This window comes from Triturus cristatus, chromosome 2_2 (genome assembly GCF_964204655.1).
Source record: "Triturus cristatus chromosome 2_2, aTriCri1.1, whole genome shotgun sequence".
Lineage (NCBI taxonomy): Eukaryota > Metazoa > Chordata > Amphibia > Caudata > Salamandridae > Triturus > Triturus cristatus.
The window spans coordinates 1,127,467,774-1,127,495,343 of NC_140582.1; the positions used below are offsets into that span (position 1 = coordinate 1,127,467,774).

Consider the following 27,570-nt stretch of genomic DNA (forward strand, 5'->3'; position numbering starts at 1 on the left):
GGTCCCTTACCTGACATATTGACTGAATTGCTTATGAATAAATGGAGTGGTCCAGGTACTAAATTAATTAAAGAAATTCTAGTATCAAGAAAGCAGTATATTCTTTTTGTATGCTCAGAGCATGTCTCATTGCCTGTCAAGGAAAGAACCACGTATCACCTGGATAGACAGAATCCCTTACGAGAAGTACACCCAATAAAAGGCGAGGACAATCAGTTTAAACGTGTATTTGTATATACGCCCATATCGAAAATAGAATTGTTAGAAATGAAGAAAGTGGTACCCAGTCATGACAAAGACCCAGCGGGTTTTCACCGAGAAATTAAAGACATGTTACTCATGGGAGAGTATACCTACCCCGACATTATGACAATATTAAAGGTGTTGATGCCTGCTGGCATTTATGAGAAACTCAAGGAAAAGGAGTGGGAGGTAGGTGACCAAAAGATAGAATGGTCAGCATTAGAAGCAGAAGAAAGAGCCCGAGGTCCAGGTTCGGGGCTTGGGGACAAAACTAAAGCACTACCAGGTCTACTAGTACAGGTACTGCCACGTTTATTATCTACGAAAAAGGAAGATTGGGGTACAATTTCAGCCTGTAAACAGAAGCAAGATGAAGACACTAGCGATTACTATGCCCGATTCGAGAAATGTTTTGGTATAAATAGTGGCATAAAAGCAAGTAGCGAATCATACCCGCATCTGTTTGTAACAAAATTAGTGGAAAATGCCCTGCCCCCAGTAAAGAATAGAGTATTAAAATTCGAGAGTACCTGGCAAGGTAACACTCCAACACAAATGTTACAAATGTTACAGTACCACCACAATAGAATTAGAGAGGAACAAGAACATGAACACAGACGCATGAAAGACACGAAAATGAAAATGCTAGTTTCCCAAACAGTGCCAGCTGAAGGACATAAAAAGGGTATAACACATTCCGATTCAGCAGGACCTGTAAAAGGGACATGCAATTATTGTAAAAAGCCAGGTCATTACGTACACGATTGTCCAGTTTTAAAACATAATATCGCCATAGGTAAAACACAAGAAAGATCATGGCCACTAAGACAAGATCAGAATGAACAAGGAGCTATGCAGCATGCCCAGGCCATGCCAGCCGCACAACAGCCAATACAGTTTGTGCCAGCTGCACCACCGTTGCCGGCTGCTGCCACACAGACAACAACACGACAAATGTATCAGACTGCACAGTATGAATATCCTGAGTATCAACGTTACGCATGAACTAGCCTAGAGAGGGAAGTTGACTTACCCCTTATCGAGATTCCTGTAGATCAAGAAGGACCTTATGTACATAGTGAATTATTAGGTCAAGATAGAAAATTTTTACTCGATACAGGGGCAAGTCGAACAACTATAAAACGTAGTGAAGTTCCAGGGGCACCCCTCTCAGGCTCTCAGAATATTTCCCTTGGTTTTTCAGGAAAACCTATTGTTAATGAAGTATCACAGCCTCTTCCACTTACGATAGGACCTCTGACCCGAACTACAGATTTATTGCTTACTAAATCATGTCCAGAAAACTTGTTAGGAATAAAAACGTTGAAAGCCCTAGGAGCCATAATATGTTGTTCTCCGGAAGGAGTAAGGTTGTTTTTACGTGATTTTAAAGGTCACTATGTATCTAGAGACATGGATCCCCGACTGCAGACTTTACCTACACATCTATGGGCACAAGGCCCTACTGATGTTGGTTGCATGAATATTACACCATATCGAGTCACACTAAAGGCAGGAGTGGTGCTACCACGAATGCGACAATACAAGTTACCACCAGATGCTGTAGTGGCTTTACTACAAATCATTGACGAGCTTATTGCCCAAGGAGTAGTTGTAGAAACAGACTCCAATGTATGTAATTCACCGATAATTCCGATTCTTAAACGAACAGATCCTACAGCTCCGCCAGTATATCGATTGGTTATTGATCTGCGCGAGTTAAATAAATGTATTGTGCCACAATTTCCTGTGGTCCCAGATATCTCGTCATTATTGACAGCTATTGATTCCGAAGCAACATTCTTTACTGTAATTGATCTCAAGAATGCCTTTTTCAGCGTCCCAATAGATCCGGAAAGCCAATATTTGTTCGGATTTAGTTTAAATGGGCGTAGCTTTAAATTCTCCCGCGCACCTCAAGGATTTACAGAAAGCCCCAGCATCTATAGCCAAGCACTGAAACGAGAACTTGACAGTATCCACATGCCAGTTAACACCGCCTTGCTTCAATACGTCGATGATCTGCTGATCACCGCGAGAAGCGAACCGGAATGTGAAAAAGCATCACTGACAGTTTTACAATTTCTAGCCGAAAAGGGGCACAAGGTGTCCCCTTCTAAGCTGCAATTCTGTGTCCAGCGAGTTGTTTATCTTGGACACTCGCTGTCCAAGGAGGGAAGGCAGCTTACACCCGACCGCATTCAGTTAATAGCTAACATGTCAATACCCAAGACACAAAAGGAGGTGCGGGCTTTCATAGGCCTCACTTCATATTGTAGGCAGTGGATCCCTCAGTACGCATTTCTAGCAAAACCACTCATTCAATTGACAACACAGGAGGCAGCCACACCGACTGTTCTCCCTTGGACTCAGGAACACACACAAGCTTTTGAAAGCTTAAAGAAAGCTTTATGTCAAGCACCTGTTTTAGCAACGCCATGTTACAGAAAACAGTTTACACTTTTTGTTACAGAACGCGAAGGTACTGCCTTGTCAGTACTCACACAGGAACAAGCAGGAGCACACAAACCATGTGCTTATTTTTCTAGTACATTAGATCCCGTGGCTCAGGCTTTGCCTGCGTGCCTGAAATCAGTAGCAGCGACAGCTTTAGCAATCAGACAAAGCGATGCCATAGTGTTAGGACATCCATTGACAGTTCAAGTACCACACGCAGTAGAGGTTCTTGTAAATAGAACGCAAACACAACACTTGACTATAGCGCGACTTACAGGATACGAGCTTACATTGTTTCAGCCACATATAGAAATCAGACGCTGTAACACATTGAATCCTGCCACACTTTTACCAGTAGTCGGAACAGACCCACTAGCCCATGACTGTATTGAAGTTATTACAATAACAACAAAACCCAGACAAGACTTAACCGATGTCCCATTGTCAGATCCAGACCTGACCTTGTATGTAGATGGTTCATGCATGAGAACAAGTACAGGAGAGTTAGTAGCCGCCTACGCAGTCACAACAGATACTGAGGTCATTGAAACTAATCGTATAAATACTTTGTCAGCTCAAGCCGCAGAACTTATCGCTCTGACACAAGCCTGTATTCAAGCCATGAATAAAAAAGTCAACATATACACTGACTCACGTTATGCATTCGGAGTTGTACATGACTTCGGCGTGCTGTGGCGAGAGAGAGGTTATTTAACTTCCCACGGTGCCCACATTCAGCACGGGCCCCTCATTCATGCATTATTAGATGCAATACATCTACCCACTGAAATATCAATTATGAAATGTAAGGCCCATACGAAGGTTACTGATATCATTTCCCAAGGCAATGATCTAGCCGACAGAACAGCTAAACTGACTGCTCAAACTCAAACCCCCGACATGACAAAGACAATAGTCCCGACACCGACACATTGTATGACAGTTAAAGATCCTACTCTTGACGTAATTGACATACAGACACATGCTACACCAGACGAAATAAAGAAATGGACTGAATTAGGAGGGATCCAAACGGACCAAGGATGGATGATGAAGGAAAAGTCTGTATGGTTCCTTCCTGATTCAATGGTCCAAGTTATAATTAACACTATACATAGTCCAGCACATCTAGGAGAAAAAGCTATGCTAGACAGCATTCAACACATTTGGTTCAATAAACATTTACGAGCAGCAGCTAAACAAAAGGTCCGTACCTGTATGATCTGTTGTCAGTTCAACCCAGGAAAAAGCGTTCCCGTAGAACAGGGTGGATTTCATACTCCTAATCATCCTTTTGAAGTACTCCAGATGGACTATATCCAGATGGAACGATGTCGAGGATTCAAATATGTTCTCGTAGTTGTTTGCGCTCTGTCCCGTTGGACGGAGGCATACCCGGTTTCAGATTACACTGCCCCGACTACTGCCAAACAGTTGGTTCGAGAATTCTTCCCACGATACGGTTTACCACGTGCTGTTCACTCAGATAACGGCCAGCCGTTCTCATCCGAATTAATGAAACACGTTTCACTTCTGTTAGGATATCAGTGGAAATTCCACTGTGTCCGACACCCCGAGGCAGCAGGTCTCGTAGAAAGACATAACCAGATACTGAAAATCAGAATGTCCAAAATATGCAGAGAGAAAGGTGTCGACTGGGTAGTAGCGTTACCAGTTGCACTCTTTTACATGAGAATGGTAGCACACTCTCGAACAGGGCTATCCCCGTATGAGGTGATCTTCGGTAGACCACCAAATATGTGGGGGACGCCTATACCACGCAAAATAACTGATATTGACTGTAATATGCTGACAGATTACTTGGCTTCCTTGATGTCTGCACTACAATCTTCTCGTTCACAGGTAGCTGCAGCCTTTCCCGACAACACTGAGGTGAAACCCCATGACGTTGTTCCGAGTAATCTTGTCTTTGTGAGGAATTTCGACCGAAAGACTCAGCTGGAGCCCAGGTGGAAAGCACCCAAGTTGGTCCTGTTGACCACAAGAACAGCCGTGAAGATCGAGGGCCGCAAGGGCTGGATTCATTCAAGCCATATCAAGAAATTTCATGGACTATCCTCGGATATAGACATTGTGCCCTGCACTCCCTCACAGACTGATACAAAACTCCCTTTTGTTGAACAGAACAAATCTGAAAATTACAAACTAAAGCTTAGGCCCAACAAGTCGAGCAATTTGATTGTTTAAGTCCTCTCCAAGGTGAAGCGGTTGAATTGTCTCTGACATGTATCCCTTGGACCTGACTAGAGAAAATACCCGAAAAATGATTGAAACGACAGGCGTATTGTAAATCACTGCGTAGCCACTGCATAGTGACATTATTAATTTTGTTTTTATTGAGTCTTTTAATAATTATTACAAGTATGTTGTTGCACATATATTACCCTATTTCTAGACATGTTTATAATGTTGCTGCTGAACATTCTTTTAGTGACTTACCTCCGCATGAATTGTCTTATAGACTTGCGCTGCGCAATAACACTTTCATTAGTATGTTACATCATTCCCATCAGACTAGTAATGCCACCAATTGTTGGGTGTGTGGCCGACTCCCTCCCTATCAGAATTATGAAGGAGTCCTGCCTTTCTTTCCACATCCATTTACACATAATGGCTCCTGTGGAGCATGGTTTTGTTTAATCAATTCCATAGACTCAGACACAGCAGTTTACCAGGATCATTGGGTATGGGGAAACCTGAACCTAGCTTTACTCAAGGTCTGCTATCCTGACAAGGAGGGTCGCCCCAAAAGAACAGGAACTGATCTAGAAAATGAAGTATATGGATTAGGAAATTTTTACACCTAATCTCATGATTCTAAATGTCGTATCCGAAGTTGAACTAGTCTTACCCACCATGTCAGTATTCCCAGCGAAGGGTGAATTGTGTGTAAGAAAGGTTGGTTCCATACATATGGGCCATAGTAAATGCACTACTATAGTAGAATTCAGTGATCAAGGCAAATCTTCATTTAGAGCTTCTCGCCACTCCTACTTTATATGTGGTCAGACTGCATATATGCGTCTACCTCTAGATTGGGATGGTACCTGCTACATTGCATTCCTTTTGCCACCTGTTTTCCTAGCTCCTCCTGATTATTACAGAAATATTCATTTAGTACACAACAGAGAACGGAGAGATCTCCCCATTGTCGATTACACTGAGACGGCATGGGACAAGTATGTAGATTTTAATAAAGGCATCTTTCCCTATATAGGTACTGTTACTAATAGTAAGCTGATACGTAGATTAACTAGAACCCTTGAAGCAGTAGTGAATGAGACTATTTCCGCTTTAGGCAATTTAACGGAAGAGCAGTCTGCTATGCGGATTGTTGTGCTTCAAAATTGTCTTGTCCTTGACGTCATCCTGGCTGATAGGGGCGGAGCTTGTAGGGTCATCGGATCAAGCTGCTGCGTATTCATACCAGAAAATTCGCCATCTGTATATAAAGCCATCACTCGCCTTCATAAGATTGTAAGCCAGATACACCAGAACCCAGGCACTTGGACTTGGTCCAGTTGGTTTTGGAATGCGGTATCAGCCTGGGGATGGAGAGTTTTATCCTTCCTAGGTATTGGCCTTCTCATACTATTCAGTTGCTGTCTATGTCTACAATGTGGACCAGCGATTTGTGGTCTGTGTGCCACATCGTGCATTCCACATCAAGATTTTCATTCAAGATCCCGGAAGAAGAAAGAAGAACAAATGATGCTATATGAACAGATCAATGGATTGATGAAGATTGATATCTCTTGAAGGGCAAGTAGGGGACAAGGAGGGAATGTGGAAATATGGATTTTTCTGGTCAGTTATGTCCCCTATCTTGGACCCCAACGGTTACATGAGCATGTCACAAGTACATGTATGTTCCCTCCAGTTCCAGTTATGAAGACGCAAACACATGTGCGTCCACCGTCAACATGTCCTCTGTCAGATCCGCCATGAATAGGCCGGATATTCCATTCCTAAATATGAAAGGCCACCGGCTTTGTATGGTTCACTTATGCCACTTTACAGTCCAGGCAAGTAGGCCCTGATTCTGTCATCAAAACTCCTCTTGCCTTCTGCCTCTGAAAGCTCCAGTCCGAGCCTGCATCTGTGACCATGAACTTTGTCTCATTCTCTGCGCGGCTCACGAAGCCTGACATCAGCCTACTCTCTGCCAAGAACTGTATTTCACCTTCGAATTATCTGCCTCCCCCTCAGCCGATGCATTCCTGCCTAGTAGTTTAAGTAAACATTCTTCCAGTTACCAAGCAAAAGGCCCGGCTTCTCTGTCCTCATGCAAGTAATTCATAGCCCTGTTACCATGGAATATTCCTACCCCCTCGCATTCAGTGTAGACACTTAGACGCTTGTACACGCACGCACAGTCAGTATAGAATAGATTCTGTCCGAGAGTCCTTCTTTTGTGGATAACATAGTTCTTTAAACATAGGATGTTAGATATGATTTGGGATTAGGTTGACTTGACCCCCCAGACTTCTCGTCTCCACATATAGAGCCAAATGTCAAGTCCCCGTCACCCCCTAGTTACACGTCAATTACACGTCATACTGCTGCGCGCGCATTTAGGCCAAGTATTATCTTATAGATCCACCTATGTATGACATCATAACCAATCATGTTCCTTTTTACTCATTATTACACCCATTTTCGGTTACGCAGACAAAACGTCAATTTCCTTATCAATTGTTACGCCTACTGTATTCACTTCATTATAATGTATGTACTATAAAAGTTACTTCTTGTCAATAAAGTATGTACTTCACTTCCTGAACCCCCGTGGTGATGGAACTTGGAGCATCCGATTATAATCGATCATTGGAATAAAGCCCATTCCGAAACTCTAATATCACGGATTCTGCCTCTCATTTTACTGAACTATTTTATAATGTTTCTGTATCAAATTCAGTCCCGGTAAAGGAATTTTTATTTACCACAAACGGGGTACTCTCAGGAGACTTTGCGGTGGAGAGGGGGACCAGACAGGGCTGCGCTCTCTCCCCACTGCTCTTCCCCTTATATATGGTGCCCTTTGCCCAGCAGCTTCGGGACAATCCGCAGGCGCTGGGTGTTCCATTAGGGGCTGACCGCCATTTAATCAGCCTCTACGCCGTTGATGTCATTTTTTCGTTGGCACATCCCTCAACTTCTCTGGCAGCCATCGTGGCAGACCTGCAGGCCTTCAGTTGGATCTCTGGGTTTAAAATAAATTTACAGAAGTCACAAGTGCTGAACCTCACAGCAGGACCCACCACTGTGGAGGTTTTACAAGCCCAATTCGATTTTGACTGGGTGACAGGGGGCATCACACACTTAGGGCTGGTCCTACACATCAGTCTGGATAAGACTGCAGAAATGAACTATACTTCTCTACTCTCACGCATCCAGAAAGACCTCACCCAATTGCGGCGTCTGCCCCTGTCATGGCTCGGTACACTGGCCGTGATAAAAATGAATGTCCTACCACGGGCTTTGTATCTGTTCCAGACCCTTTCCCTACAACTCCTGTCAACTGCGCTCTCCTGCATCCAATCGGAGATTGAACCCTTTATTTGGGGCCCAGTTTCGCCCAGACTTCAGAAGTATTTGTTGCAGCGTCCTAAGAAAGAGGGCGGTTTGGCTTTGCCCAACTTCACCCGCTATTTCCAGGCCTCACTGCTGCGTTATCTTGTATAATGGAACCGTTCTATGACGGAGAAACACTGGGAATTCATGTATCAGACAGTGGCTGGCCAGCATATCTGGAGGGAGGTCTGGCTGCCTAGGTCGGCAAGCTCCTGGGGACTTTACTCTTCGCCAGTCACCCGCCAGTCACCCGCCCCACAATGCTAGTCTGGGAAAGGGTGTCTAAGCGGGAAAACCTTACTTTTCCCTCTCCCATGTATCCAATCTTTTCAAACCCCGATTTCACTCCTGAAGTGGACAAAGGCGTAGGCACGCGTTGGGTGGAGGGCGGGAATAAGCATTTAGGGCAACTGTTCGATCTGAGGGGACATATTCCCTTTGCAGAGCTCCGGGAGGACTTTGGCATTACAGGCTTGGACCTGGTACCCTTGTACATCCCCTGGTTGGCAGACGATGCTTCCATTTGAAAAGTGGCTTGTTCTGAAAAAGGATGACCTCAAACTCATTTCTGAACTTTACACCTTCCTCACACAAGGAGCTCAAGTGTCAGAAGAGGTGGGAGGCGGAAATGGGTCGCACCCTTTCCAACAAAGAATGGGAGGATAGTTTTTACATGTCACACCATTTTGCACACTCCATGGGCCACACAGAGACCACATTTTAAATTGTATCCTACTGGTACTATACCCCGGCTCGATTATCTAAGTGGAGCGCTCAGAATGATGGCCTCTGCTGGTGTGGCTGCGGGAGTCTAGGGAACCCTTCTTCACTTGCTGTGGAATTGCCCAAAGCTTACGAGGTATTGGGATAAAATCCTCGATGAAATTGACAAGGCATTTGATACTGCTATCCCCAGATTCCCCGCTTACAGTATCTTAGGGCTCCCCAATGCTCTGACCTTCGCCTTACGCTCAGTCAGAGGCAAGCAGATTGCCTTGGCTTTGAATGCAGCGCACCAGGTTTTACTAGTGGGCTGGAGGACCGACAGGATACCAGACCACTCTCAAAGGCTGCTCCAATTGTGGTCCCTCCTGGGTATGGAGCGATTGTCTATGGCTACACTTGGGGACAAATTTGAATACCCTAAGGCCTGGGCTCCCTTCATCTCAATCTTATCCTCGGAGTTCCAGGAATTAACATGCCTTGCCTATTTACGGCTTCTTAAGCTGATCCCTGAAAGTTAGAAGGGAGGGTCGTGTGAGCGGCCTCTGACATATTCACTTATTCCCTTGGGGACCAGCTGCCTTCACTTGGGACCATATATGTATGTCTGAGTTCAATCTTGGCTCAACAGGAGAGAGGGGGGGTGGGGGTGGGCAAATTTGGTTTGTTTTTCCCTTTTTGCTCCTTAAAAGCAGACTTACTCGCTTCTAGTGAGCTACGGCGTGTCCTTATTGCATTGTCATATGGATGCTGGTGGTGCAATAGACTCTCTCTTGTTCCTTTCCCAAATTGCTAAGATTGTTGCTTGTTTTACCTTGTTAAACACGGCCGGCCCAAGAAGGGTTGTGGGCGACATGCCGTGTTAATTGTCTACTCAGTCGACCCCTGAATCACAAGCCCCATTTCCTTACCTTTGCCCGTGGCGTTGCCGGCCCAGGGGGTTGTAAGAAACGATGCACTGTATTTATGTGTTGTTCCAATAAAAACCAATTTAATTCTAAAATTCAGATCTCTGAATTCCCTTATTGGATTTGTTTTTTTTGCGTCCTTTTGCTTCATAGATTGTACTCTCTTTTTCTAAGACGGACTAAGATTTTTACTGCATTGTCTTTTTCACTTTTTACCAGTTTTTGTACCTGTAAATGCTTTATACATTTACTTTCAATTACGCCTGTCTCTTCTTTGCCATAGTTACCAGGGGTTACATTAGGTGTAAATGACTGAAACCTTTGACTGATTTTAACAGGTTAGTAACTTTGCTACTTGTGGTGGACTTCCATCCACCCCAATGAATAATTCACTTTCTTACAATCAGGCTTCCACGGGAGGTGTGGAATTCCTACCATTTTTAAAGAGAGGGCTTAATCTCCAAGGAGGGATCTTAAAGACCCCTTTCTTGGTTTCAGTAGAAAAAGGGCTCTGTAGATTGAAATCATTGGACCATATGAGGAATATAATATTTCCAGCCTAATCAGAAATTGCAAGGTATGCTGGAATACACAAACACCCCAACACTGATTTTTTGCCCACTGGAATATTATCCTGCTCAAAGCCGGAGAAATGTGTGAAGAGAAAATGGGCTCCAAATGATCAATAATATGCTGATTAGGCAGAGTCCCACTATGCGGATTTCCGTCGTGCTAAGCAGGGTGCTGTGTTCGGGCCGAGTTTATCAGGAACGCCCGTTCGCATTGCATTGGGAACACGGAGTGCATACGTGAGCTCCAAAATCACGCAGGAGCGGCTCTACGTGGCCCTGAAATGTGCATGCATTCTAAATCACGTGCGAACAGCACCACGCAGTATGCATGGGCACGGCCATCTTGTTTTTCTCCTCTCTGTTTTAGTTCTGGGCTTAATTTTTAATGTCTTGTTAATCTTTGTTATCCTTCTCCTTTATTACTTATCTACCCCTAATTTTTACTTTTTACAATAGTGTGAGTCTTTGTGTTTGTGTATTTTACATTTTTGTTTACATTCCTGCGTGTTTTGGTGACTTTTTGACTTAGTTTATTTCCCCTACTTCTTTCCCTATTTCTTTCTTCTTTACTTTTTCTTCCTTTCCCGTCTTAGTTTATCTCCCCACCCAGCACCATGACTGAGGGGCGTCTTCCATGTGGGCAGCGCCGCTGCCCAGGTGTGCAGCCCCGGGCGATTTTTGGAAAGGAGGAGGTGGCCACACTTGTTTTTTTATGCAGCGCCACCTCCCCTCTATGCAGGCAGCAGGGGGCAGGCCCGTTAGCGGCTACTCCCTGCAGGAGCGGCAGCGGCATTGGGGGATGGTGTGCCAGTGCTTGCGGCTCCACAGCAAGGTTCGGTGCACCACCCAGCAGATGAGGCCCGGTGGGCCGACATTATCGACAGGGAGCAGGAGCTGCTCAACCTTCTAAGTGTCGAGATTCCGGGGCTAGAGGAGTATTAATTATTTGTTGTGTTTATGTTCTACAATGCTAAAAACAAATCAGAATAGCAGGCTTCTCACACTCAGAGGTAAGTTATGTGTTTAGTAAAGTTTACGCTGGTATGTTATTATTATTGTGGGATCCAGTTTCAAGTTTCTGCTAGGCAGGTGCTGCTACCTAATCGCAATAATCAGGTGCTCGCTTTGGCTGATTAATTAAGAAGCCATTGCAGACTGTTCCTTCTCTCACTATTGTGAATCACTGAGTATTGCATTCTCTCTGTGATTTTGTTTATGTAGGTCATAAAGTTCCAGGTTATTTATTTAATTGAATTCTCAGTGATGATGTGAAGTATTCATCTATGCACTGCAAAAATAAGAAGAGTGAGTTGGCTCATCAAGGATGCTGAGAAATGGTAATAGAACAAAATAAAAGATGTGATATGCAGTTTTTGTAAAGGATATTTGGAATATGGATTTAGCAACAGTCAATAGACTCGAGTTGAAAGTAACTAGTAGTACTATAGGTGATCTGGTTTAGCGACTGCGTTTGCTTTCTATAAAACATTTTGTGGAGATTATTAACAGAATCACTAATCTATTTTTATTTATCTTCTATATTTCTTTCATCAACACCCAAGGGGAAGAAGAGGGATGATCCAGAGGGTCTGGGGCAAGCTGGTCAGCCGACGCCGACCACCAGTGCCGCTGCCAAGGGATCTGCAGATCCCAGTAAATAGTGGACTTCTTAGGGTAGAACAGACCGTATAATCTTGGGGTATATTTTGTCTATTGGAAAGTTGGTGCCATTGATTGTGATTCGTGAAGATTCAGATAGCAGGCCCAAGTAAGCTAGTATGTTAAATAAAGAAATCACCATGTAAGTTTCTTGAGAGGGCTTTCCTTTTCCTGCTTATGCCTAGCTCTAACACAGTTCAGTTCACGAGTCAGTGGCCATGGTCATCATGGACCCCCCCAGTGTAGTGTGATGCAGACCCGTTCATTTATTGTTACAGTACACCACCAGTTTCCAATGACAGTGCAGCAAGGCTGGGAAAAAAAGTATGAGGTCCCACTCACATTAAATTTGCCACCCAACCTCATAGGTTTTTTATTGAGCATTATTTAATGCCTGGCTTGTCTAACTTTGTGAACCAACCAATCAAATGCCCAGAGTAATATTTGGAAGATAAGTTCTAACTGAGCTGTAGTGCTGCATTGCTGTTGTATTTGGGGTTGCGTATCTGGTATCTAAACTATGTATAATGTTTTATATTCTAGACACACAGGACATCGGTGATGTCAGCTCCATGCTGCTGCAGGAGGAGACGCAACAGCTCAGTTCTTGCAGGGGGAGAAGCGGCAGCAGGGATGGGCACTGGTAAGTCACATATTTCTTGCTATTACTATGCTCACTAGCTATTGCCTGGGCATTGCTCATCGTCATCATCAAAAATGACTGTGAGGTTAACCCCCCCCCCCCCAAGCTTTACCAGCCACAGCAGTGGTTGAGTTATTAAGGACTCTTCTATCTGCAAATGCAGCAAATTCTTACAATAATGCGCTTTGATGGCTTGAGGGAGACATGAAAGAACAGAGGGCAACTTAAAAGAAAGAAAACTGTATATAAGTGAAAGGGTGGGTGGGCCATTCTTGGCATGTGCCACATTTAATCATGCGATACCAATGTGAAGTGATTCGAGAACATATATCATGGTTTCCCATAACCGATTAAAAGTGATCCCTCTAATATATATAAAAAAGCTGTACCCTACCTATCTAATCCCTCTATCCTCCCCCCTGCAGTAGAGAAAATAATGTTCCTTTCCTTGGTTCTTGACCATTACATGAATTTGTTGGAAAATGTGGTGGCAGGCAAGACCACAGAGCAAAGTGGGAGTAAGTGCATGATTTGATATCAAGTTTGGCAAATGGAATACACAGTGACAAATGTGCCAAATAAAATCTATGCAATCCATTCCTTTAACAATAGTGCAGTCCATTACATTCATTTTCCTCAACGTCTACTTACGGCTGACAGGACAATATATTAATATCCGCATTTAATACATGAGGTGTGTGACTGACATAGCATCTTATCTATTATTCATCATCCTCTTTGGAGACAGGGTAGAAAGAGAAATGCATTTGGCGAACAGCACGGCCATTAGAATTAGATAATTGTCAACTACAGCTGCAGCCAGTAGAAAACTAGCAGAGGCGCTGGTTAGCAATGAGCATGGCTTTATTATTTCACCACCACATACAACTTTTACTCCATAATAGTTCATAATGCCATACCCATCAATGAGAAGTCATTTATTTTTCAACTTAAAGTGTCTGACTCTGTTTATTATAGTTACTTGAAAAGACTTTAGAAGAAAACAATAATCCAATCACTGTTTTTTAATCTGGTGATGTTATTCTCTGCCAATCTGCCTGTTACTTTTCTGCTTTTTTATGTTTGGCAGCATATGTGGGTAAAAGAAAACATACAGTTGGCCTTGTGATTCTCCAAATCATAATCATCACATCAAGGGTACAAGCAATGCACTGCTACTGTGCCACGCTGTTATTTAAAACCATTGCTTGCATAGAGCTTTATTTACCATTTGTCTTTTTGGTTTTTCTCAATATAGCTGTACCTGCTGGTCCAGCCGGACCACCCGACAGGCAGGAGAGAGCAGACCATTTGCGACCGCAGAGGTTGATGCGCATCCAACTTAAAAACCAGCAGCTGGTGGTCCTGGAAGAGGAGATCAACGCTCATCTCCCGGGACCCAGCGAAGCCCGTCCCCCTCAGCTTGCAGCCTGCAGGCCATCCCATCGCTGGCGCTGCTGCCAGCCAACTGCTGCCATCTCTCACCAGAATGGCAAAAGGCCATTGCTGCTCCACATTCTGCATTCTCATCTCGATGGAGCAGAGCATCGACCAGCTCTGGACTGACATCATAATGCCCTCTTCTAACCCTTTTTTTAATATTATGTTTTGGTGGGAGGAATTTGTTGTTGTTGAAGCTGGGTGGCGAGGGAGTTGGGCGTGGGACTCCAGAGACTTTAATGAACATTTTGAGTTTTGGGGCTTTGGCAGTTTTGTTTGGGAGAGGGGCGGGCATGTTGTTTGGTTGGAGAGGGCAGGTTGCTTTGTAAATAAATAAAGGGGGCAATATTTTTTATATCTAAATTTATGCTTCAAGTAGTTTATTTTACTTTTACTTTGCACTGCTGCCTTCAAGTAGTTCTACACAGCCTGTTTATGTGCTTGTAACTCAAGACTAGAGATATCGTAGTACTAAGTTATAGAGTCTAGGCTTACACTTCTCTAACTATCTTGACCCCTATGGGGAATGCTGCCATGATGAGATGACCTAGGCTATATTGTGTCAAGGGTCTGAACTACCTAGATAAAAACAGTAGCAATTAATTTATTTCTTACTAAATTAAATTACATACATACTAGTTGTTTTACCTGAATATACATGCAGAAATCACAAGCGAGGTCCCACTTCTAGTTCCACCCAGGTGAGATCCAACTGTAGGATTGTTCTGAATGATTGATTGATGTTTATCCATCGCAGGCAACTAAATGGAAATAGAAAGACTGAGTAAGTGGGTTATCTATAGTAAGCAAAGATTTACAAACAATTGACACCACCTGAGCAGTATGTGGTGATGATGTCACAATGAGAATGCCTGATTGTGCTAAAATAGATAAAATAGCAAAACTAGTAAGTTTTGGCTAATGTGGAGCTAGCAGTATTATTTGGGAAATCCACAAGTTATCAAAAATGGACTCAAATCTGTAGTAGACAAGCTTAGGTTAGGTGTTTACGGTTAGTGATGATGATGCTGACAACTGATGTTCTTCATTCTATATCTAAAAAACTATGCATAATTTTAATGCACAGGATTGTAATGGACTGGTGTGAGCTACTGCTTTAAAGATTCTACAGTAAGTTGGTGTTGCTTTCACCACATCTACCTCATTGATGGTATAATTTTAAGCCCCAGGCCGAGACCCAATATACCATATATCCAAATGTTCTGTCTTCTAGGTTAGGGAGTGAACCCATCCACCCACTTATCTTAGTTGATATGATTGTTAAAAGAAAAATTATACTGTATTTCAAAATTGGGTGGTGCATCTGCATTTTCCTCGAGAATGTCCACTCTTTGTGGCCTCTCTGCACTGGTCCAGTAGGTAAGCAGGAGTATTGTTGAGCTCATCTAGCTTTAACCGTTCGTTCATGAAGGAGACTAGAAGACGGCCTTCGGATTGTAAAAGAGAAACTGTATTTAAGAGTCAAGGAGAAAGACAGAAGAAAGGTAAGCTTCATGAGCAGTGTATCAAGATAAGAAGACTCAGAAGGAGAGCAAAACAAATAAGAGGGGCACTCAGAGTTTCACTTTTACCACAAGTTCAACACATGCACATGCACATACAGCAGCATTTCACAAACACACCTCTCTCTATTGCAAGTAGCTGAGTAGTACTAGGCTTTAGACTCTTGGTTTACCTTTGAACTGAAGCTGATACTTGATAACCTCTTGCTTCTTGCTGTGTGTTGCTGATGTAGTCCTTCCATGATACCCCACAAGTCCTGAGTGACTCTGAGTAACCCCATACCAGAACCATAACAGTCATCATCATCATCATGAATCGCGAGGACCCGATCTAGATAGACGTGGAGTGCAGTGCACTGCTGTTGAAGAACAAGTACAGAATTGCCGTATCTTGCATAGGTTTTTGTTTGATAACTAAATTGACTGTTCTGGTGTCTGAAGAACCAGAAAAAAAGGAGAACACCCCTGCAATTAATTAAATCTGGCTAAGTGTGAAAGGACTGATCATCACCTACAGGGAAAATAAAATAGGCGCACATCACTCAAGCTTAAACAATGCAAACCAATAATCAATCTCTCATATTACAGTTCAACACACACCCTCCCTGACTCTCTGCCACCACATAAATCATCAAGAAACTTACGTCATCACTCACGCAGTCAGTCACTCATCATTACAATAGTTGAAGTTACCTCATCCAATCCAAGGCAAGTACGGGTAGTTCAGGTACTGGGTATTCAATCATCTTTGATGTGGGCAACATATCGGAATTTGGTATTGGCAGGCAGTCCTGTACATAATAAATGATTTTTGGGGCAGCCATTCTAGTTCTAAGTGATGCAAAAAGGGATAGGCATTAGGCAATAGGCATGTGAGGAAAGCAGGCATTTTCCCTAATGTCATGAAGGAATTGGGGAAGCTTCTTCAATGCACACTGGTCCACTTGCAATCTCGAAATATATATGTGACTCATAAAACAAATATGGGGCAGCATAAATCTGAAACAAAAATAATAATGTTCCCCTAGCTATTTTCCTTAAATATTTTTTGCAAAGAAAAAAATAAGTTCAACAAGAACATTTTAAACGTTCTATGGGGGCACTGGCATACTTAGAGGCATATGCATGAAGCCTTTTCCCCATTCGCAAACGGGCTGATTCTCAGAATCGGCCCATTTGCGACCGGGAAAAAGCCTTTTGGGATGTACCATCCTAAAAGGCCCTCGCAATATAGGGAACCACAAAATTTGCAATTCCCTTTTTTGCTAATGCATTTAAGGAATCACAAATTGCGATTACTTGAATGCAATGTAGGAAGCACCCAAGTGGTGCAATTTTGCCCTAGTGGTAATTTTCGATATCTTTGAAAAATGCACTTTTTTGCATTTTTCAAAGTGCCATGTGGCGCACAAACAGGCCTTTAGGGCATGTATGTGCGCCACATGTGCACACATACATATTTCAGGGGTGCAATAGGGTGTCCTTTTGAAACCCATGCACCCTTGAAATTGCATTTGCAACTTGCGAGTACCTAATGGGTACTCGCAAATTGCGAATGTCTGCCCATTCATTCCTATGGACCTCTAGGCCCATAGGAATGAATGGGAAGGTATTCCTTAATTGCGAATCGCAATTTGTGATTCGCAATTAAGGAATATTAAGGAATCGCAATTATTATTGCGATTCCTACATACATTCCATTTTCCGAGTCCTTAATAGCGATTCGCTAAAAATCAATATTAAGGACTCGCAAAACGATTTATTCATACATATGCCCCTTAGTCTTGGAAGTAGAGTTCATCCTCAAACTCAGGTGGCTCTTCCAGAAGTTGGTTAGCTAACACATTTGATTCAATTTCAGACCAATCACCCTCTTCCTCCTCCCGTGCAGCTGTTTCAGGAACGGTGTAATTGTGTGGTATAAAATGTCGGTTCATTTTGATCATAGTCAATCTCTCTACATTCTGAGGCAAGAGACTGGTCCTTCTCACTGTGAGGACTGCACCAGCTGCACACTGGCAACAAGACAAGCCATCTACTTTATTGCCAGCCTGCTGAGCTCTGGCTATCAGCGTTTCTTCCCATACCAATACATCAATGGATTTTGATCCACATAGACCTCTTTTGTATCATCCAGATGCTCCTGGAACATCCTGTGAATGGTCATTTGTGCTGCCATTTGCTCTGCCTGTAGACTTGAGCCCTGCCAATTGAAACCAATACAATGCAGAGGTTGGGTCCAGTCCTTCTTTTGCTGTTCTGGTTGATGGTGTTGTTGGCTGCTGTGAGATAAGACTGCCCTCTCTGGAAGTTGAAGGCGGCACCCCAAGACTGCAGGGTGGGCCTGAAAGTTCCAGCCGTTCTTCTTCCAGTCTCCGCCTTGCTCTACAATCCACCTCTTGTTTTAAAACTTCCCCTTTCAGAAAAAAAGTTGTAAGTGGGCAGAAAGTTTTAGTACCGTGGATCAAGTAGTGTGGCACATATGTACTCTTTGGACTCGACGATGTCATGTTGCAGCCTCATATTAGAAGCCAAGCGCAGGGCTAAGCTCTCAACCAATGCATGTGCTTCTGTGTTTTCATTCACACCTTCAGGGGCAAACCTTTCAGATGCCTTCTTTACCTGTTCTTTCAGTAGAAGCAGCAATGGGATATCTTGGCCCATCGTACTGTCCTCCTTGCTAACTTCTCCCTTGAAAACATCAAAAGGGAGTAGCATCTGTGTCAGGTATTTGACTAGGCCCCATTTGTCCACATCCATGGTCATAGCTTTCCCAACTGCATCTCCTTCTCTTTGAATGAACAAAGAAGCATAGCTTTTGCTGTGGTGTATTTTAAAATCATTTCCTCGTTTTCCTATTTCTTTTGGATATCATTAGTATTTTGCCCTGCTTTTAACCTGTGGCATCGTGTGCTTAGAGTTGTTTCCCCAATTGCGCATTCTTGCACTATAATTGTTGCACTCACCGCTTTTAGAGCGGGTCCTTGGCCGGTAGAGTGTGACATTGCCGCCATCTTGGGGGGAAGGACGTGCCGTTTTTGAGCGCCATTTTAGTCAGCGCTCTAGCGCTCCGGCGTCCAGGACTGCAGCCTATTTAAACAGCACATGGATACGCGCAGTGGGAACGCCGTATGAGCGCCGGAGGTGCGCCAGAGGTAAGCCCGTTTGCGCCCGTTCGCGCACGGTCGGGCATAGGGCCTAGACCCTCTGCCCCAGTATGCAAGTTGCCTCTTATCTATTCTCGCCAGTGTCTTTTATCATTAAAGGGTGTCTTATCCTCTGTTTGTTGCCACTCTTTAGATTTAGCCCGTGGTCAATCTACGTGTAATTATTGCTCTTTTGGCGTGACAGAGAGTGATGAGAATAGAAGTCCATTCGAAACTGACCTGAAAATGGCATTAGTGAACTGTCGCTCACTGCCAAAGCATGCTGTCGAAATTTCCCTCTTACTTCATGATAAGGCTCTGGATATATTGTTTCTAACGGAAACTTGGATGGGACCTAATTCGGACCCTGATATCGTCCAGTCATTGCCCGCTGGGTATTTGATTCAGCATAAGGACAGAGCCGTAAAGGTGGGGGGAGGGGTCGCCATCATTTATAAGGATCATATAGCGTGTCGCCTTTTCGACCTTTCAATTTAGGATAGTGAAAGTGTACATTTTGCCATCTCAATTTCTCCAGCTACCTCCTTTTCAGGATTTTTGATCTATCGCCCCCCCCGGGTTCCTTGGTGCAATTCCAGGAAAAATTGGTTGAAACAGTAATGGATGTAGCCAGTACTGTTTCTAATTTCATGGTGCTGGGGGATTTTAATCTCCATTTTAATAAATCGTCGGATTTTGTTGCCTCAGAAGTAATAAAAGATCTGTGGAGTTATGACCTAAGCCAAAGGGTACAACACCCCACTCATTCGAAGGGCAACCTCCTGAACCCCATTTTTTCTAATATTCCCGGCCTCACCATTGATGTCCCTGTCCCGGTTCCCTGGTCAGATCACATGGTAGTTCCTTTTAGTTGGAAGGTGCCTCGGCCTAGCCCAACCTCAATCTCTCATAGAGGGCTGGCTAGGCATTGGTCCAAGCTTGAGCTCTCTAAATGGGCAAACACTTTGAAGAAGACTGAACCCTCAGCCCATTCGGACGCGGATAGAGCCAATAAGGATTTTAACCAGTGGATAGAACGGTCCTTGGATAGCCTGCTGCCAAAAAAACCGACAACACTAAAGAAAGGTCACACCAAACATCCCTGGTTTCATTTGGAGCTAAGAGCTCTTAAACAAGAGTGTAAAAGGGAAGAGAGGCAATGGCGAAAAGAGTTTAGTGGTGAAAAGAAAAGGAGATACAGAGCGGCTCTAAAGAAATATAGGACCGCTCGGATCACCACTAAATCTGTTTTTTTCGCTAGTAAAATTGAGTCCTCCGCTAATGCCCCCAGGGAGATATTTAGAATAGTAAAGTCTCTGATGAAAGTACCTGATCCGCCGCCTGTTCCAGATGAATCAGGTAATCGATGTGAAGAACTGGCGACCTTCTTCAGCACAAAAATCCAAAAGATCATCGATACGCTTCCTACAATATCTCTAATTGACCTTCAATCTTCATATTCCACCCAGGATCAATTGGATCATCCTAGGCTCTCCTCTTTCTCTCCTCTTAGGGAGGATCTTTTGCCCCCTTTATTGAATGCCATAAAGAGTGGTTCTCCGCTCGATCCTGCCCCGATGAATATCTTAAACGCAGTTTTGCCTACCATTAGTAAATCTATGGTGAACGTGGTCAATGCCTCAATGGAGTCAGCTGTGGTGCCTAGAGAGTGGAAGGTAGCGATGGTCAGGGCCTTGTTGAAGAAGCCCAGCTTGGACCCAGGGGACTTTTCCAACTATCGCCCCATTTCCCTGTTACCGGGGATCAGTAAATTGACTGAGAAGTTTGTCAACATAGAATTAGCCTCTTTTCTGGAATCACATAATTTGCTCCATCCATCTCAAACTGGGTTTAGGAAAGGACAGGGAACGGAAACAGCCCTGTTGAGGGTGGTGGAGGAGGCCAGGAGGATTCTGGACGCAGGTGGCAGCGCGGCCATTATCCTCCTGGACCTCAGCGCCGCCTTCGATACGGTTAACCATCATATTCTTATCTCCCGTCACAGTAACATGGGAATCACGAGTAAGGCTCTCAAGTGGCTGGAATCCTTCCTTGGGGACAGATTCTTTAGGGTCTTTGAGGATAATCATTGCTCCTGCCCGGTTCCATTGCAGTGTGGTGTGCCGCAGGGGTCTTCCCTTAGCACACTGTTCAATGTGTATATGGCTCCCTTGGCGGAGATAGTGGCTCCTTTTGGGGTTCAGTTGGTGAGTTACGCCGACGACACCCAGTTGGTGTTCTCCCTGAATCAGATTGCACATTCTCCGTTGACGCTGTGTAACTGTCTAGAAGCCGTTGCAAGCTGGATGGATCAGTCCCATCTCAGACTGAACGGTGGAAAGACAGAGTTGCTGTTGTTGGGACGACAGGCTAGATTTGATAATGCGATTTTCTGGCCTTCTTGTATGGGACCTGGCCCCATCCCTAAATCGGAAATCAAAAGCCTTGGGTTTTGGCTTGATGCAGAACTAGCGTTTAGAACTCAGGCTAGAAAAACAGCTGCTATCTGCTTTGGGCTTCTGAAATCCATGCGTAAAATCCTCCCTCAATTGCCGGAAAAAGCTAGAAAAATCTTAATACAATCATTGATTTTATCTAGGATAGATTATGGGAATGCCATCTATTTAGGAGCCCCGGCCTCCGCGACTAAACAACTTCAGGTCGTCCAGAACTCGGCGGCAAGGCTCCTAACGGGCACCAGCCATCGCACATCAGCTAGACCCGCATTAAAAACTCTCCACTGGCTTCCGGTGAAAGAGCGGGTCCATTTCAAGTCACTGTGTATGGCACATAAAATTTTCCATGGGAAAGGCCCTCCCATTTTAAAAAACATGGTAATGCCCTATAAGTCTTCTCTAAATCTTCGCTCCAACGATCAGAACCTTGCAGTGATCCCTCGGATCAATAGATCCTGTTCTGGTGGCCGTCTCTTTTCATTAAATGTATCCAAACTGTGGAATTCTCTTCCTCTGTCTTTTCGCCAAGAGTCCAGTCTACTTGTGTTCCGGAAGAAGCTAAAAACATGGCTCTTTCCGAGAAAGTAGAGCCTTTTTTTAGATTAGCTAATGGGCTTTCCATTATCCCTGGGTTACCTTTCCTGAGCGCTGGGATGCTTCCGAGTAGCCATGCGCTATATAAGAGCCTTTTCAATTCAATTCAATTCAATTCAATGACATAGTCATTGATCTGTTTGTACTGCTCAAACAGACGTTGCAGCATGTAAAAGGTGGAATTCCAACGTGTTGGCACCGCCAGTATCAGGGCTTTAACTGGTGCTCTGTTATTATGCTGAATAATCTGCAGCTGCTTCCGGGCTTTAAAAGAATGGTTGAAGTGGGTTCAGATTCTTTTGCAGGTGGTCAGTATGTTGCTGACTATGTCTTCCTTTTTTAGGAAGTCTTGCACCACCAGATTGATGCAAAGGACCAAACACAGGACCCTGAAATAGCCTCCATCTGACAAGGCCTTGGCTATGGTACTGCCATTGTCTGTGGCAACAAATCCAGTTCTAAGACCTCTGGGTCAAAGCCATTCATACACCTTGCTGTTAAATTCATCCAAGATGTTTACAGCTGTATGTGATTTCTCCATAACGATCATGACCACTGTTGCATGCCAAAGAACACTCTTAAAACTTTCTTCAGGGCCAAGACCTGAAGACATCTTTTGCTTTACCCCTGCAAAAGAAATCCCGTTTGCACTGACGTACATGTAATCAGTTGCCTGACAACTGGCCCACATGTCCTTTGCTGGAAAGCTTGTCCAACCAACTGCAGCATATCATTATGCAGCCCTGGAAATGCCACTCTGGCAAAATAGGTCCTACTTGGTCCTTACATTTTGGGCAGATGGCTGCCACAAATTCTAAAAATCCCACTCCTTGCACAAATGAAAAAGGGAGGAGGTCCAGCGCTTACATTTTTGCCAGTTTCCAATTGTACAAACGTGTGGTTGGGTGGCTATGCCCATAATAGTAGCCTGGATTTTCTTCTTTTCTTGGGGCTCTGACACAGGCGTCTTTTCAGAAGTAGATGCTAGTGGTAGACTCAATGTGCGTGGTGGTGGTTGTGCAGTCACTGTATACCATGATGTCTCCATCATCTCTCTCTGAGTCTTCTTGTGCCATTGAGAAGTCGCTGAGGTGGGTGATTCTGCTGATACGCTGCTGGGGACAGGGCTGCTTTGCTTGAAGATGTCACCCTCTTCTTCCTCATCATGACCTTCTGCCATGATTGGACTTGTAGCCTGATGTTCCCTGGCTCTCCCCACCACCACGACCATGTTCAGCAATTTATTTAAGGTGCTCCTCCCACTTAATTGTGTGATGTTTTTTCATATGGGTCTATTGGCCTCCAGTACCATAATATGTACCAGGCTTACCTCAACAAACATTTGTGTGGCAAATGGTGCATACTGCAATGTGCTCCCCCTCTTTGCTAACTGTAATAAAGTCCCAAACTTGGGAGGACTACTTTTTTACTGGCCCACTGCCAATGCCTGAAGACAAACTGTAGGTAGGTGGGCATGCTGTCAATTGCCTCTCTGCTTCTCCTGAGGGTTGGTTCAGGTCTCTTCTCATCATCATCAGAAGTGGTGTTGCTTGGAGAAGATAATGCTGCAGGACCCCCCCCCCCTTTTCCTTGCTGGTGATGCGGGAGCCAATGATTTTTAAAGAGGAGGTTCAACTTATTGCTCTGAAGGAAGCTCAACCTCCTGTTCTGCTCCAACATCAGAAAAATCCATTGCTGGCTCTGGCTGCTGTCCACTTTGCTGTGTTTCCTGAAAAGATTGTGTACTACTTTGCAAAAGGAACAAATCCAATTCAACATCGCTACTCATCGGCATCGACATGATTGCACTGGCTGCCTCCCTGACAAACATGGTCCTGGGCTTAGGTTGGGGAGGTGGTGCTGCTCTCAGCTTGCTCGCCGGAGGCCGGTGCGGCAGGCACAACTTTCCTGAAAGAGGTTGCGGTTGGCACACCAGTGGTGGAAATCAGCTTCTTCTGCTCCCCACCAGCATTTTCGGCAGCACCTTTCTTTGCGGCCATCTTGAAGCTGGCAGTTGTCTGTTGCACTTAGCTTCACAACAAGCTGAAGAGATGACCGTGTTGCGTAGTCAGACACACGTCACGCCGTGAAGAGGCCTTCTGTCTGGCAGTACTGTGGGTGATGTTTCTTCTCTTGTGAACCTTAAAGCAAAAAAATAAGAAAAACATCAGTGAAATATATCATTGTTGCAGTTCAAGTAGTAGTACAAACAAACATTATCATTCAGTGTGGTTACTTATGTTATCATAAATAATTAACAATAGTATATAGTGTTCATTCCCAAAATGGAAAACTACACAAACAGAAACTTTCATGGTGACTGTACACTCAGGAAGGAACAACAAAACAATACAGTTGTAACTGTTTACTTTATGTGCAATGCATGACGTGGGATGTGGCACGCAGGGAGGTGCAGCTGACAAATGCTTTGACAAATGAATAATCCTTCCACAATGATTGCTTTTGGGCACCTATAGCAGATATATTGTTGATTCATTAATGCCAGATGCTATGAAAATGGTTAAAAAAATAATCTAAAAAAATAAACAAAAATTAAAAAATACAACTAAAATTGAAAGATTAAGCATATGGCAAAGAGCTACACTGGCAGGACACACAAAATGGCTGCCTGATATTGCCACATGGTCATCAACAACAACACAAAGCAAAAATGCATTGGGAACAAAAAGAAGACATGCAGGTCTATGGCAAAAGCTCACTGGCTGCCTACACAGAATGGCCACCGACCAACCACATGGTGAACCAGCAAGCAAGGAGGCATGGCTGCAACATATTAGAAGAAAAACACATGCAAGCCTATGACAAAAGCGCACTTGATGCCTATGCAAAATGGCCACCAGTCACATGGTAAAACATCAAGCAAGGAGGCACGGGGAACAAAGAGAAGACATGGAGGTCTAAGGCGCAAGCACACTGGCTGGCTACACAAAATAGCCACCAGCCACATGGTCAGAAAACAGCAACAACCAACAAGAAGGCATGGCCACAAACAAAGAAGAAATGCAGGTTTATGGGGTAAGCACACTGGCTGGCTACACACAATGCCGGCCACATGGTCACAACAACCAGCAAGGCGGCATGGCCGCAAACAAAGAAGAAATGCAGGCCTATGAGGAAAGCACACTGGTTGGCACACAAAATGGCTATCAGCCACATGTTCAGACAACAACAACCAGCAAGGGGGTATGGCAACAAACAAAGAAGAAATGCAGGCTTAGGGGGGAAGCACACTGGCTGGCTACACAAAATGGCCACCAGCCACATGGTCACAACAACAACAACCAGCAAGGGGGCATGGCCACAAACAAAGAAGAAATGAAGGCCTATGGGGAAAGCACAGTGGCTGGCTACACAAAATGCCGCCACCCACATGGTCACAACAACAACAAAGAGGAATGGAAAACAAAGAATACTTGCAGGCCTAGGGTGGACACTGACTATACAAAATGGCCCCTGGCCACACGGCATACTGATTCTTGAACAACAAAGGCAAATGGTGGCCTATACCAAACACACACACACACACAGTCACACACACAGTGGCCAGACAAAAGAGTCATGGTTACACAGAGAATTCAGCAATGCCAAAAAAAGGAAATTAACAGTACTAAAAATGTTCACAACAACACACATTATCCAAATGAATTACCCCACCAAAACACTGTTTGTGTGGAAAAAACCACAACAAATCCACATTTGTATTTTAATCCAATGCCATCCGTGGGGGAACAACCTTTACAACGCAACTGTTACAACGCACTACACTTACAACGCATTTTTTACAATGCAAAATCCATTACAACGCACTACACTTACAACGCATGACACTACAACGCATTTTTAAAAACTACCTTTACAACGCATTCCATTACAACGCCTACCATTACAACGCTTAATATTACACTACACTATCCAACACTTACCCTACTGTTGCACCCCCTGGAGTTAGAATAGTAATTTTTACCTCTATACTATCCAACACTTACCCTACTGTTGCACCCCCTGGAGTTAGAATAGTAATTTTTACCCCTATACTATCCAACACTTACCCTACTGTTGCACCCCTGGAGTTAGAATAGTAATTTTTAGCCCTATACTATCCAACACTTACCCTACTGTTGCACCCCCTGGAGTTAGAATAGTAATTTTTACCCCTATACTATCCAACACTTACCCTACTGTTGCACCCCCTGGAGTTAGAATAGTAATTTTTACCCCTATACTATCCAACACTTACCCTACTGTTGCACCCCCTGGAGTTAGAATAGTAATTTTTACCCCTATACTATCCAACACTTACCCTACTGTTGCACCCCCTGGAGTTAGAATAGTAATTTTTACCCCTATACTATCCAACACTTACCCTACTGTTGCCCCCCCTGGAGTTAGAATAGCAATTTTTACCCCTATACTATCCAACACTTACCCTACTGTTGCACCCCCTGGAGTTAGAATAGCAATTGTTACCCCTATACTATCCAACACTTACCCTACTGTTGCACCCCCTGGAGTTAGAATAGTAATTTTTACCCCTATACTATCCAACATTTACCCTACTGTTGCACCCCCTGGAGTTAGAAAAGTAGTTTTTACCCCTATACTATCTAATACTTACCTTAAATGCAATTTAATATTATGCGTTGTAATGGTATGCGTTGTAAAGGTAGTTTTTAAAAATGCGTTGTAGTGTCATGCGTTGTAAGTGTAGTGCGTTGTAATGGATTATGCGTTGTAAAAAATGCGTTGTAAGTGCATGCGTTGTAAAAGTGTGCGTTGTAACGTCATACATCCCCCGCGGCGAAAATGATGTTTCAATTCTGCAGACACCACAGAAAAGGTTGTTTCATGTACCCATGAATAGCGCAGGGCCTACTGGCTGGAAGGCTTATTGGCAAACTAGGCCACATAGTGAATTAATTAAATCAATCAATATTGCGAACGTATAAAAAACATGGAGAAGAAAAAAATGTACTGAATTGTGAAACATTTTTCATTTACAAAATAAGATACATTTCATGCACACAAAAACTAGGCCCCCTACTAAAACTGCAGGCCACCACCACATACAATTTTAAAAAATCGAATAAAAGTACAAAAAAATCCAGGTGAATGTCAAACAAACAACACCCTTATACACCAGTTTTTCAATTTACTTGTGATATCTCAAAAACAAAGTCTTAAATCCAATGGTACATATGCAGCAGACAAGAAAAGTGATCCTTCCAGCTCCAAATCCCAATGAAAAGTGACCAGGAGAAGGACAAAGCACAGGCAGGAGCCTGCTGGACAGGAACAGAAAGTTGGAATCTATGGGGTACTTTCTTCCGGTTTGAAAAAAAAGTAAAAAAACCATTGCTTCACGATCAAAAAACCCAATTCCAATGGCCAGTTTGAGAAGAAAATCCACTCCAAATGTCTCTCAGCTGCATTCTCAAGCAGAAAAGCTGCTCGACCACTCCATTTTGCGATCACAATTGGCTCTAAGAATGCTAGATTGGTGCCCTTGCAGCCTGAAATCACATGAGCGATTGTGAAGTCTTGCAGGAGCTCTCTAGCGATGTGAGAAGTCTTGCGTATGCTCTCTAGTGGC

At 43.9% G+C, this 27,570-nt stretch overlaps 1 long non-coding RNA gene across 1 annotated transcript in view; it reads left to right on the forward strand.

The window, feature by feature from the left end:
• LOC146863238 (uncharacterized) overlaps positions 1-12,084 on the forward strand; it is a 176,080-nt gene extending 163,996 nt beyond the window's left edge. The window contains exon 3 of the long non-coding RNA XR_014978575.1: positions 12,061-12,084. This is a non-coding gene — a long non-coding RNA (uncharacterized LOC146863238). The remainder of the gene's footprint in view (positions 1-12,060) is intronic.
• Positions 12,085-27,570: the final 15,486 nt, after the last annotated feature.